Source organism: Periplaneta americana, chromosome 13 (assembly GCF_040183065.1).
Source record: "Periplaneta americana isolate PAMFEO1 chromosome 13, P.americana_PAMFEO1_priV1, whole genome shotgun sequence".
In the NCBI taxonomy this organism is placed as follows: Eukaryota; Metazoa; Arthropoda; class Insecta; order Blattodea; family Blattidae; genus Periplaneta; species Periplaneta americana.
In genome coordinates this window covers 163,681,623-163,697,221 of record NC_091129.1, presented here as the reverse complement: position 1 = coordinate 163,697,221, position 15,599 = coordinate 163,681,623, and the positions used below count along the sequence as shown (strand labels likewise).

At 35.7% G+C, this 15,599-nt stretch overlaps 1 protein-coding gene and 1 long non-coding RNA gene across 2 annotated transcripts in view; one reads left to right on the top strand and one right to left on the bottom strand.

The window, feature by feature from the left end:
- The window catches only part of Dh44-R1 (Diuretic hormone 44 receptor 1), a 1,227,197-nt gene that overhangs the window by 948,721 nt on the left and 262,877 nt on the right, over positions 1-15,599 (bottom strand). The window lies entirely within an intron of this gene.
- LOC138712601 (uncharacterized) overlaps positions 1-15,599 on the top strand; it is a 32,523-nt gene that overhangs the window by 3,511 nt on the left and 13,413 nt on the right. The gene's annotated exons all lie outside the window — the stretch shown is intronic.

The following is a 15,599-nucleotide window of genomic DNA, read 5'->3' as shown; positions in this document are numbered from 1 at the left end:
CAAGAGTTCAAGTAAAAAGATAAAGGTATCCCCGTAACATGCCATGAAGGCACTTGGGGGGCATGGAGGTAGAGCCCCATACTTTCCATGACCTCGGCACTAGAATGAGGTGGTGTGGTCGGCACCACGCTCTGACCGCCTTTTACCCCCGGGAAAGACCCGGTACTCAATTTTATAGGAGGCTGAGTGAACCTCGGGGCCGTTCAAATATGAAATAAAAATGTTTATCCGATAATGCAATTTACATTTTAAGTAGCTCACAGTCTACTTGAATTTTTTACATATAATTTTTTAATTGATGTTTATTGTCATACCGTTTTCTGTAGCATGGGCTACGAATTAAAATTTTGCTAAGGATAGATATATTTTAAATTTAATGTCCCGGTATTATTTTCATTACTTTCCTGAATGTGTGCTACCTCAAAATACTTGCCACTAGACCCTACATATCGACTTACGAAACTGTTTTCTTTCTGGGTATTCCGATGTTGTTAGATTCCAAATGTCGGACAACAATGAATCAAAGCAGATCGGAAGATTAAAATTAACTTGCGGTACGTTCACTGTATGCTCCACTAACTTCAATGTTTATTTTGTTACTTACTTACTTATTGGCTGTTAAGGAACCCGGAGGTTCATTGCCGCCCTCACATAAGCCCGCCATTGATCCCTATCCTGAGCAAGATTAATCCAGTCTCTACCATCATATCCCACCTCCCTCAAATCCATTTTAATATTATCTTCCCATCTACGTCTCGGCCTCCCTAAAGGTCTTTTTCCTTCCGGCCTCCCAACTAACACAGTATATGCATTTCTGGATTCGCCCATACGTGCTACATGCCCTGCCCATCTCAAGCGTCTGGATTTAATGTTCCTAATTATATCAGGTGAAGAATACAATGCGTGCAGGTTTCTTTTATAAGCAATTCAAATTCTGTGATTGTAAAAATGCATCCTCTATGCAACAAAGTATAAATAATAATAATACGACGTAGAGAGAAATAGGAGAAAGAAAAATATGAGCATTCAGAATTATACATTTATTGTAAGAAATAACACATTATAATATAAGCTTTGGAGTGTTATAGCACTACACACGCTCAAACGGCCTGTCCAGTCCAGGCCTGTAGTTCAACTGTACATAGAGCAGGAAATCGCTCGCCTGACGGGATTGAATTCTAGGACTCGGCCTGCGCAGGCCTGCGTAGGCTCATTCAGGCCATTCTTTCAGTCCGAGCGTGTTTCTACTCGAGTCAACATGGAGATCAATAGGAACAGTGACTCTTTCTTAGAAGATATATGTGAGCTATTCCATCTCAAATCGACCGAAATATAGAGAAAATTGACCTTACAATTTCTAAATACAATGAAACTTTTTTGTACGTAGAGAACTGTGATACAATGCTTTGTGCAAAGTTTGAGGCATCAGAACTTCATAGTGTTTAAATAAAAAATATTTAAATTTATCGTATTTTCATAAAATTAGCAACTTTAAAGTGTTGTAGCTTCGAAACCCTTTCACCCAATGATCAAAATCATGGTTTATTTTGATGCTGAGAAATTAAAGTTTATATTGACATATAAACAGATTCTTACTTTTTATGGAAATGGAGAAATTTAGATTTTTCCTCATTAAGACGCCTTTGGCCAGGAAAAAATATTTTTAAAGTATATAGTCAGATTCCGCATTGAAAGTACAAATAAACATATTTTTTACTGATGGTATGTTGATAAGAAAGTATTGAAAATATCAAATAAAGAAAATAAATAGTACGCGCGTGAAGTAACCAGCTGACTGTGAGACGGGAGCTAGCCAGAGACAAGCAAGGCCAGGAGACAAACACGTAATGTGTCGTCTAGCAGTCATGGCTGGGCTAGCTTTATCATAGGTTTTCATAAACACAGGAGTAAAATGACGCTCAATGCTCGCTTATTTTCAGCTCTTGGCCAGTGCGTGCGGTATAAGCGCCGTTCAAGTCTAGGCATGTGAACATAATCTATTTAAAACCCTCGAAACTTATTGCCGAGCCACTAAGCAAACAATGTCGAATCCCTCTTAATAATGCAAGGTTTTTTCTCGATATTTTTTTTACATTTTTACAAATTACCAAAAAGCCTAAAAGCAAGTAAAATGAGATTATCTGTCTCTCTGTGTACAATAAAAATAAGGATTACTTCTTAACATAACCTACCAAATGTCAGCTTCAAAATAACCTCTCGTTCAATGTATTGCAGTAAATGGCTCCAGAGTTCTGAGCGCTGAAAGAGGCTTGTTTTTATAAAATACGGTAAATTTGTCACTCAATAATACGAAAACCTTTGAATTTCGAAAGTATATTTTTGAAAATGCACTCCCCTCAGCACTTTGTATAAGTAGGCAAAAAATTAGAGTATAAAAAATGCGAGGTTTTTTACTGATCGATTTCATATGGAATAGCCCATGTACAGTACAAAGTAAATCCGTGTTTACGGAAAGTATAGTGGAAGGAGTACTCTGATAAAAATGAAAATATATTGGCTTATGAGAAATTGCCTGAAAAGTTACAGGAAAAGATCCTGCAGCTAACAACGAAAGCGTAGGAAAAAAAATCAATATCATTCTAATTACTTTTCGAAAATAACTGAAAAAAGTTAAAGCTTCTTTACAATCAGAAGCAGTAGAAGATGAAGTGTATAAGCTCCATTTATAGTAGGCCTACTACGATCTGTTATTTTTAACGGATGAGGAAACTCCACGACATACAGTGACAAACACAAATGACAGTGACAGATGGAATAGAATCAGACAACTACATTCAGTAATATTTCGTCGGTATTCATTTTCCCGACATGATGTGAACGGCAACTACATTCCAAATGAGGAAATCGTATTTTTGGCCTTACGTGTGGATGGCTTGGACTGTTCAGGTCAATCGGACAGGCCATCTGAGCGTTTGTAGGGCCCTTTACAGTCCAGACGTGACAAAAAGTGGAATTGCGTTGATGGTTAGTAGTAGTCTGCAGTGGCGTAGCATGAAATTTTGAGTAGGGGAAGCTAACTCAAGTTGTCTTTCATGCAATATGAGAAAACGTATTACAAAAATACAGTCTTAAAATAAATAGTAGTCAATTTCAAGTCAGCAGTCGAAGATTGGTTGGAACATCGTAAGTAACACCAATAAGGCATGACCTCAAATGATACGTAGTAAAATATGATTTCACGGTTTACACATATCTCTAACAAATAGACACGTATACGTATAACATTAGCTCACTCCCTGTCATACTTAGAGAAATCACAATATTAGTATCATTACGTAAGTATGCGTCTGTCTTTTGGTTGTGTCCTTCATTCACAGCAAGGGAGTCGGTCATTTGTTTTTTAAATCACACTTTTGTTCGTAAGTCAGGTTTGATAATACAATTGTCCTAAAAGAATTCAAGTAAATTAGTGTCAGGAACTGTTATTTCGCTCATTATTTATTATATCAGCCACAATGCACACTAACACTTCAACTGAACACAACTGACGAAAAGGGATAATGCGGAAACTACTTATTTTAAATGTTAAAGCTAGCTTCTTTGCGAGCCTTGCGACTAGGGTAGCTTAGGAAGGGATGGAAAATCTGCGGGGTGGATTACACAGAAGAAACCGGCCTGCTTGGAAGCTGGTGTGTGCAGGCTTCTTGTTTACTGCTGCATCACAAATCATCCTGAGCTGCCGCATCACAATATTTAACGCGTAATTATAAATTCTATTAAAATTAATAAATAATTTTCTTCATAAACTGCAGGTTTATTATGAAATTATTATTAACTGGGGAAGCTAAGCTTTTTAGCTTACATTGACGCTACGCCACTGGGAGTCTGTAGTTCGTTTTTCCCTCATCAACTTCCATCGGTTGGTTTGTATCTATCTAAGATCTAATTGTATGGTCTAGTAAATATGTCTTGAATGGAGTCTTGGAGCCTATATGCAGATCCGAAACATTGTAGATGTTTAGGTTTTGGCATATGATGCGTTACCCAAAACTCCACTCGTCGACACAATCACCGTGAATGCCTAGAATTGCATAGGCTAATATTTTGTCTAATTATGTTCTTTAGTCCTAGTATTTGTATAATTCTGTTCCTTATTAAGTATTGAAACCATTTAAAATTAGTATCACAATGATGTTTCGAATAATTCAAAATTTATCACACAACTTTTATCCAGAAGACAATGTTTACATTCGAATACTAAATTGGTTATGAAAGTCTCGAAATAAATTGGGTAAACCAACCATCATCCGTCAAAGAAGTTGTGTTCCAAAATAACGAAATTTGTAATCATGTTGAACGGTTCAGAAAAGTTACGGCAAGCATTCCTTCGATTCAGGACGATAAGACACGTGCAAAGCGTATAATCAATCGTGGCCGAATATTTATGAAAAGATAAAAAATAAGATACTTAAAACAACATAATTCAATCACACTGTAAAGATCAATTCTAAACGTCTCTTAAGAAAAACTTCTTTATAGCCAACGGAGTCTATTTCTCTCTTTGCCCTTCAGAAATTTATTTTACAATAATTGATATAATTAATGTTAGCTCCATATTGAAGAAAAAAATAAGCGCTCTTAATTTTAACAAGTACAATATCTGAATTTTATATCTTTTGTGTCCCAATAATAAATAACGAAACAAGCATGGACAAGGTATAATGAAAACCCAATGCAATCTATCCCAATGAATTCAATGGAATATATAAATTCGGTTGGACAACACAAACAAGTGTTTATGGAGAAATAAATCTATTTTTGTAGTTAATTAAAATTATCAATGAAATAAATCTTAAAAAGATTTTGTAACTGAATGGTTTAAAGAAAGAACAATAATTAAGTTGAAAAAAATGCTAAACTATAAAAGATATTCAGTACATTATATATATTATTATGCGTTGTAAACCTTTTTTTCTCACAAATCAAATTCGATAACAAAAACAATAAAGAAAATGCGCCTTACACTGCGTGTATATTTTGAACTAGATTAAGTTCTCTGAGATACAGCTAAAAACCAGAGTTCATTTGGTCATTTTAACAGCAGTTGAAAGACTCACTGCAAAAAGGAGCTGGTTCCATTTTACACAAGTTGTGGAACACAATAAAATATTCTAAAACAATTCAAATTTAACTGAACTTTCCTCTTTCAGATCGTGTCCTAGGCATCTGTTACAGTAACAACACTGTTACAACACTGTTACAGTATTTAATCATAGTAGTAATTTAGGCCCAAGAATATATAACAAATTCATATTTAAATATCCTAATCTTGTCAATTCGAATAGTTCTAGTATTAAATTTAAAAAGTTATGTATGGATTTTATAAAAATTGAAAAATTGTAAATTTAAATTTATATAGTATAATTGCAAATTGTATTGTATAATTATTAATTATAATTGTATTGTATAATTATTAATTTCAATTCAGGAATCCGCCCCTGAGCACGAGTTCTACTCTTTCAGGGGCGATCTAAAGTTTCTCCGTACATTTTATATTTTATGTTACGATTATTAGCAAAATGAATGAATGAATGAATAAATGAATGAATAAATAAATAAATAAATCTAGGGGTTTTATTTCATCACTCACTCATTTATTACAATTAGCAATTTAGGGGATGAAATATATAGCCTACAAATAATGGAGCTACCCCATTTTTGCAATAAGATTGGAAATAACTATTAGCTACATTTTGCGCTGAACACACATTTACTGTGCGAATATCATTTTAAATTGGTTATTTTACGACGATTTATCAACTGCTATGGTTATCTAGCATCTGAGTGAGATGAAGGTAATAGTTCCAGTGAAATGAGTTCGGGGTCCAGCGCCGAAAGTTACCCAGCATTTGCTCTTGATTGAGGGAAAACCTCGGAAAAAGCCTCAACCAGGTAACTTGTCCTAACCAGGATTTAAACCCGGGCCCTCTCGTTTCACGGTCGGACATGCTAACCATTACTCCACAGTGGTGGATGCGAATATCGTGAACTACAACGCAGGATACAAGATACTGTATAACTCCAAGAGCTATACCCTTGTGTATCTACTTAGTTGTAAGACGATGAGCAAGGCCCCTGTAATCGGCAAGCATCATGTTTAGGTAGAACACGAAAGTCAAGGAGTATTATGGATAATAAAACATCGATCATACGGGAATGGGTATTTAAGAATTATTAATTCATTATAAAAAGGGAATCTGATACAACGTTAATACAAATTAATTTTATATCTATAAAATACAATAATACATATAAATAAATAAAATATAAGTAAATAAATACCACAAATATAAGTAGGGGAGACTCGTCCAATTTAGCAATATTTGTATTTTGACACAGTTTGTAGTTACATAGTCTGAAATTATATATTCCTCTATTATGGAATGTGTTTAAACATTAAATCCCAATAAACCTCTGAAAGAAAATTCTACAAATCTAAATTACTTTACACATAACACACTAATAAATAACAAATGCCATGTTTCCACATTTAGTACTTCGCCAGGATAAATTGGCAATAGTACAGGGGTAATTTGGCAATAGGATTAAAAAGTAAATTTTTCAAAATAAAACAGTGGTACAAGGTTTATAAGACTTAATTTACTGGGACAAGAAGTCACTAAACATCATAAATACAAAACAAAAGCAAAAATAAATAAATAAATAAATAAAGAATTGAATGGATTTTTCCGGCCCAAACCCAAGTTCTTGCATTTTGATTACATATGTCACCAGTTTTTGATCTTCCTCAACGGTTAGAGCTATGGGTCTTCCATTCTTGGGAATGACAACGTCATCGGGTCCTGAGGATGCATAGAGAAACCTCTTTAAGTTGTTAAAGGGCACATTGTACTTCTTAGAAGCCTTATAAGTCGACGATCTATTTTTCAAAACATTCCCAACCGCAGCCCGCAAATCATCTTTGGAATATTTTTCAGAATAATGTCCTCGTTCCCTTGGCATATCTGCAACACCCCACACACAGTGCTGCATTGAAGACTAAAAATCCCTCACACGTCCCTACTCTTAAATTTTACCATCGAGCACACATTCGTGTTCAAAGAGAGCAGCAATATATCACTATAAAGGAAAATGGCTAATTCACACTACTCTGTAGAAGACTTTTTTGCTAAGAAGAACATAAAACGAGCTAAGGTCTGATGAGTTATTAACAGAGAATATTAATTATATTGTGAACTTTATTTCCACTCAACAATAGGATTTTATTCTTCCAACAATAATTCCTTTCTACAATTCACTTTAAACGCTCTCGTCAACAATAGGTTTTTCACTCAACACAGGATTCGTTATAGCAATCCACTGACGGCAATGACAATTTACTTGGACTATTACGAACAACAATGAACTGTCAATCTTAACTAATATTTACAAAGCACTATTTACAAATCAGAACTATCAGTTCTCAGTTCACAGTTCTTCTATCTCAGGCACTCGAGTTCACAGTATCTCGAACCACAGACCTTCAGAGACAGTTCACTGTACTCGAACTCAGGTCCCTCCAACTGCGGTCCACTGCACTCGAACTCAGGTCCCTCCAACTGCGGTCCACTGCACTCGAACTCAGGCCTTCGGATGCTGGCACAGTTGCGGACGCACACTCGATACACCAGACTGGCTTGCTTGCTCTGGCTTATTCACTGACTGAATAACTGAAAACTGCTCGAGTTCCCTGGCGTTTCTTCTTTTATAGCGAAATCATAGTTGCGAGAAATTTCTACAGGTGTGCAGAGAATTATCTGGATATCTCCACTTCGACAGACTTCTCGAAGAGTCGGGAGGGTCCGTTCCCCCTTTTCTCCGTACGCAGCAGTTGCGCGCGCACTCTCTCTCCACTCTCTCGCCGCGTAGGCCCTTTCCCCTTTCCCCGCCGCGCGCCGTCCCTCAGTGCTCCGTGAAGCCCGCGCGGTCTGCTCTCTTGCGGGACGCTGGTCGTGAGTTCGAATCTCACGTCGCTGTCACAATATAAATGTGTATGTGTATGTACGTATTTATTCACACTGCAATGGGTATATACCCGGTGGCAGTGGTAACCAATAACACTCAGTAAAGACAATAATAAACACAATTAATAAAAAATACAATTAATAATACTAATAATTAATAATAATAATAATAACAACAGGGAACATCCTAAATTAAATGAAGCACGATCGGTTAAAATAACAGTAAAGTAAATCTAATTTGTACCTTAAACCTATGTTCGAACTAAAACCCAGGAGTATGATATGTTCAGCTTACCTTAAATGGCTCACCTTATAATATGGAATCTCAGCTTTTGATAAATAATGCACAAACATACGTAGGTAATGAACAGCACTTTCTTTCCGTCTTTGTATACACACGTCCACACAATCACCACGTTCACAGGGAGTATTCAACACTTCTTTCTATTAGTAACAATATCTGCCACTATAATGCGCGGATTCGAATGAAACGAAAACTAAAAGTACAGTCAGATGTTGCACTCTATGAAGGTGTCATTGAACTTCTGGAGGAAATTTGGCAATAAAAGAAATACAAGAATACTGCCAAATTTCCCATATTGCTAAATTTGCGGAGTTTCCCCTAAATAAATAATACAAATATAAGTAAATAAATAATACAAAAATAAGTAAATAAATCAGTGATTAAATAAAGGAAGAAATAAATAGATAAAGAAATAAAGAATAATAATCCAATAATAAATATAAATGTAATGCATCTCCACCAATATTACCTTAAACTCTGCAGCAATATTCTTAATATTTGCGCCGTTTTCAAGGCGTTGAATACTATTTACTTTGTCATAAATACTCAGACGTGAACGTGTTTGTGACATGATGCCTTACCGGTGTGCGGGGGCTTGGATTCTCGTCACAACAGACCACGTTGTACTGTTTCGCTCAGATGCATTCTACTAAATCGGTGGACCAGTGTACTTGTAGAAGTTCCTTTCGCCGAGCTTGTCTCTTTCGATGGTATGGGGGAATTATATAAACTTGCAGGAATTATTTCCTTCTCTGCTGTTATTTTCTAAAATGGGTACAACGTTTCACGCTGCCGCGGACATACACAGTGGAATGAAGTTATAAAGAAAGTGAAACTTACTGAAGAAGCATATCTATTAAACGTGGTAATTAAGCTCTTAGAATTCCTGCAAGAATTTTTCAGTTTTCCGAGCGTCTGCCGTCAAAGGATATAAGATAGAAGTTCATTATAGAACATTATGATGCGCTGGCGGATTCAGTTAATTACTAACAATTAAAGCAACTCACTGAATTTACTACAATATTAGAGGAGTGTATCACAAAATGTGCAAGTAATTCACCGAACGTAAATTATGGATGATATACAAATTTACTTCAGCCTTCGAAAATCTCGATAAAAGTGACTTATAATAGGGAAAAGAGATAGGGAGGTATATTTAACTGAAGAAGAATAATAGTTGATAACAAGATCTAATTAGGTCTATGTATTTTTTTCTTCAAATTGGTCAAATTAAATTGGAATACTTTCCCTAAGGAACAACTACATTTTCTGTAGTGATGGCGAAAGAGACAAAGGAAAAATTAAAATCCACAATTTGAAAGTCATCACAATTGCAAAATTGTCCGCCGAGATAGCTTTGTGGTAGCGCGCCTGCCTCCAGACTAGCCGGCCCGGGTTTGATTCTCGGCGGAGTCAGAAATTGTCATCTAAAATTGCTATCTCGGATATAGGAGAGAGATGATGCACAATTTCTAATCACTAAACTATGCACCAATATGCTGGGTTAAATCCCAAATCTCTCCACAGTGCATATAAAGAGAAGGCATATGTCACTCTTGATAGTGATTCTTCCGTCGGACGGGGACGTTAAGCCTGGAGATTCCGTTCGTTCTATTCAACAAGAGTAGGCTAAGTGCAGGCACCGGATTTCTCCTTCTCCCTTCCTTACCACCATTCTCACCCATTCCCTACAATACACTTACACTCACACCTACAAATACACTCACACTGGTAAACGATATAACTTTTCACAAATACACATCATGCATAACGTAGCCCGCCGAAGTGGTGTGAAACTTGAAAATGGGTCATAGTCCTGCCATCTATCCGCAATACGCGGAACCCGAATCACGCAAGAGAAGTGGGTAGGCATTAGACAAACACAACTGTAAAATTATCTGTAGTAATTGCACGAGTGCTGTTTCATCTTATTGATAATTTCGGGCTTGTGAAATTATGCTCATAAGATGAAACCACGATTGAAATTTAATAAGATTATTCAATGAATAAAATTAAGTAACTTGCAAAACCGAATTACTTAAGTAAATGGTAATAATTATATTATAAAACACACCAATAATACATTAGTAGTCCACACCTGTGGAGTAACGGTTAGATCGTCTGGCCGCGAAACTAGGTGGTCCGGGTTCGATTCCCGATCGGGGCAAGTTACCTGGTTGAGGTTTTTCCGGGGTTTTCCCTCAACCCAATATGAGCAAATGCTAGGTAACTTTCGGTGTTGGACCCCGGACTCATTTCACCGGCATTATCACCTTCATCTCATTCAGACGCTAAATAACCTAGATGTTGATAAAGCGTCGTAAAATAACCTACTAAAATAAAAAAAAATACATTAGTATGTTTCTTTGTAATGAAGTTCAAAACAAATTGCTATCTATCACGGCACACTACAGACATTTATTAACTTTATTACTTGAAGTACAGGTATTGAAAACCCAATTTTCAAAGTTAAATTTTATTGCCATTTCTGTGATTGGCACTGAAGTATCGTACGAAAATCTTATGAAGAAACACAACTGTGTTTGGTTGATATTAAGGCGGTTCTGAAACGTTATTGGCCAATATCGCAAATTCATCCTAAGTTGAAGAGTCAATTCAAGACCTCAAGAGAGGAAGGATGTAACATCAAATTAATGAAATACGTAGGCCTATGTGACTTAGATGGAAAAATATTATTTTAGCATTCATTTGTAATAATAAACTGTTGCATCCTATTGCACAATAAACTTGTATCCTTTATTACTCAAATGAATGTGCCAGTAAATATAGGCCTAATAGAATATGTCCCTGAAATTATTTTATTTTCTCCTGAAACTTATATTATAGATTTGCTTATTACGAGAAGATCTTCAATTAACTAACCCTGAAACTATTCTGAATTTATACTTGTTTGCTATTTAGTAGCGGCATCATTAATGTTGGATACTGTGATAAAACGGTGACCAACAGCTGATTCTGGTGACTGTGTTTGTGATGGTGATGCTGCTACGGCGGTGGAAAATGTGACAGTAGAAATATGATAACGACAGTGGAGAAGCTGATGTTGGTGATAATCAGGGAAAGGATTTATATGTAAATACATATTTACTTATAAAGCTAATATAATTTATATTTTGCATTATCTTTATGTTTCACAATGTGTAGGGTTGAAAAATCCTACTTTTATTTTCCATATTTTAGAGTTTAGTACATATTTTCGTTAATTTCCATATATTTTCCATATTTCATATAAAACAGTCCATATTATATTAGGTTTAACAATAAAACAAAACAAAATTCCATTAACTTTTAAAAATACATTTCAACAATAGAGATTTAAACACATGTTCAGTAATCCCTTTAACATCAGAGTTATTTGAAAATTAGCAGTCCTATCAACAATGGGAAAGTAAGTTACAAAACTGTATTAATTTAATTTAAAATTTTTAACAGACTTCAGTTGTGCAGCTCAACAGTTAAATGCCAGTCAGAGTACACATAGGTTCAGTTTTGTAAATCATACTATAAAGACGGTAAATATGCCAAAAGTACGTCATTCAGTCAATTTAAAATCAAAACTAACAAGTTACATTTCAGAATTTAAAGAAGATGGTTTATCAACTGACAATAAAATATTATTTTGTAATTTGTGTCAGTGTGCAGTATCATCTACACAAAAGTTCCTGGTGCAACAACACATTACAACTAGTAAACATCAGGCCAACAAACAACTAAATTCCAAGCAGAGACAATTGTTTTTAACACAACCAACAACATCGAATGTAAGATCTGAGTTTAACATCGACCTGTGCCGTTCTCTCATCTCTGCTGATATTCCTCTCTACAAACTAAAGAATAAGGTCTTCAGGGAATTCCTTGAAAAATATACTCAACATACAATCCCGGATGAGTCAACACTTAGGAAGACGTATGCTCCATCCATCTACGATGAGACAATACAGAAGATAAGAGATGAAATTAAAGATAGTTCAATTTGGGTTTCCATTGATGAGACTCCCGACAAAGAAGGTAGACTTGTTGGTAATGTAGTTATCGGTTTGTTAAGTGAACAATATTCTGAACGAATTCTTTTACATTGTGATGTTCTAGAAAAGTGCAATAACAAAACTATAGTTAAACTGTTCAACGAAGCTATGGGTATCCTGTGGCCAAAGGGTATTATGTACGATAATGTGTTATTCTTTATTAGCGATGCTGCCCCTTATATGGTCAAAGCTGGACAAGCATTATCTGTTGTATATCCTAAATTGACTCATTTTACTTGTGTGGCGCATGCATTTCATCGTGTGGCAGAAGTGGTCAGAGACAATTTCCCTAAAGTAGATTTGTTGATTTCATCAGTGAAAAAAGTATTTCTCAAAGCTCCCAGTAGAGTTAACGTGTTGAAAGAAATGTACCCTGAAATTCCATTGCCACCAAAGCCAATTTTAACTAGATGGGGTACATGGCTAGAAGCAGTTGAATATTATGCCGAACATATAGACTCTATTAACAATGTTCTCCTTGCATTGGACTCTGAAGATGCAGTCTCAATTGATACTGCGAAAACAGTTACCTGTGACATAAGTGTGAAGAATGACTTAGCTCACATTCAGCATACATTTTCATGCATCATAAAAACGCTCAAAAGTCTCCAAAATAGGCACCTTTCACTATCTGAAAGTTTTGAAATTATAAATAGTACTGTGGAACAACTGAATCGTGGTAGAGGTAAAGTTGCAGATGCAGTAAGAGCTAAGGTGGACACTGTACTTTCAAAAAACCCTGGATATGAAGAACTACAAAAGGTTGTTGCTGTGATGAGTGGTGAATCAACAGTGAAGATTAACTTGGACTTATCCCCAGCAGACATTGTGAAATTGAATTATGTACCAGTTACTTCTTGTGACGTCGAACGCTCTTTTAGTCAGTATAAATCTATCCTCAGAGACAATAGAAGAAGATTCACTTTTCAGCACTTGAAAGAAATGTTTGTAACCTATTGTTATGGTAACAGACAATAAAAATTGTGTTTTGTTGAAACTACATTGGAAGATAAGGTACGTCCATTATATTTTTTGTTTAGTTTGATTAAAATGTACCAATATTTAACGTACATAGTCATTTTTTTATAATTTTAAGTCCATATTTAATTCCATATTTTGGTAAAAATCCATATTTAATTCCATATTTTGGTAAAAATAACTACATATATATTTACATATTTCATATATTTTTAGTCCATATAAATCCGTTCCCTGGTGATAATACTTGTAGTAGTAGTTGAATGCTGGTAATGGTGACACTGGTGGTGATGACGATGAAATTGTTGGTGGTGGTAACGACGGCAGATGTGCAGATGATGATGATGATGATGATGATGATGATAATGATAGTGGTGGTGGCCGCGGCGGCGATGATCCTGACAGTGGATGAGGTATTGATGTCAGTGTTCATTTTATTCTTATCATTGAACAAATATAATGGATTGCCTGATTGCTATTTAGAACGAAATGTTGAATGTTGACATTTTTCCTATTTCATCCTAACGGCGAATAGATCAAGACAAATCGAAATCCTCCATTTTTTGTAGATCGATTCAATTCGCATCTTATTAAAGAGTAATTACTAGACTTCGTTGAATTGCCACACGCAGCATGCTATCAGGTTGCCGATGTACGGTAGTATAGAAGAGGTGAGCGACCTGCCTGTCTCGTAATATAAGCAGTTCATGTTAAGAGATGTGACCGGTCCAAATAGATAGAGCAACTACAGCTAATGTATATCTATATAAGCACTTGTTTTTGCATTACTGTGATTGGAATAGTCAAAGCTAACATTTGTTCAGTGCAGACAAGAATTCAATCAAACATACTACAATGAGTGTGTTGCTGTTCCAAACAATTGCCCCTGGAATACCCTTACCCCCGCAGCCAGTCTTGACCCGTTGGAAAACGTGGTTGGATGCTGTTAATTATTATGCAGAACATTACGGCAAAATAATGGAGGTAATTGATGCATTGGATAGCACAGACAGTTCCGCTGTTGCAGCTGTAAAATCATTGCCTTCTGAACAGCTATTGGAAGATATTCTGTTCATTGATTCTGATTTAAAATCGTGTCCAAAAGCATCACCCTGTTAGAATCGTCTAAACTACAACTCTCAGAAGCCCTTAATATAGTGGATAAAGTATCACAAACCGTTATCCAAAATAACAATTCACTAATTTCAGAAAAAGTGAAATGTAAGTGAGAAACATTATTGCTAAAAATTCTGCCTATTCACAATTTCGTATTATAAACGATGTACTATCCGGTCACGACAAGACGTTTGAAGTTGGTGTACTAAAAAGTAGTGACTTTCCGTTCTTCAAATATGCACCTATTACATCGTGTGATGTCGAATGTACATTTCCCCAATAAAAAACTGTTTAAGTGACCATCGGAGGAGGTTCACTTTGCAGTCGCTCAAAATGTACGTAACTCTTTACTGCAATGCACATATTCAAGGACGACGTGAGTATATTACATTAAATTTTAAGAGTTAATATATCTCACTACAAAATAATTGTGTATTTACATGTTTAGACATTTCCTACTTCAATGATCATTCATTATATTTCTTGAATGCAGGATACAGGTTTTATTGTAACCGGAGTATACTGCTCAGTGTTTACATCAGAGGCATACTCCACCCGTTGCACGCCCCCTTCTCATACAGTCTATACCGCGTGCGCAGTAAACCTTGCGATTCTCGTGGCAATTCCACGAAGTCTAGTAATTACATTATGCAGACGTAATATATAATTCACGTATATACCATTGTTTATTTATAACTTCTCGTTTATTTATGTAGGCTACTTTCACTTTCTTTTTAAAAAATCAGGTGTTAATTATAGATACATTACATCCTTAGTTCTCGCGAATTACTAATACTAATATCCACGTCTATTTTTTAACGTGGCCGCCTACTGGAGCAAAATACATGTTACCGTTTCTGTAGTGCTGTACGCGCATCTTGCTCCTTAGCCGATGCAAACCGCAACGTATCATTACTCCTTAGCGGCAGCGGGCCGATGGACCCCGCACCATAGTAAGAAGAATATAAATAAATTAGCTCTTAGTAATGCAATGTGCATAATGATCTTCAATGTACAACATAACCTACAAACATCCAAATCCATACAACACCAACCACTTCAGCGCCTCACGCACTATATGGAGTCTACTTATCCATTGTCATCCTTTTCTACAGAGATATGAAGCTCTTATTACAACATTCAATATTAGTTTTCTTTGATATATCGTAC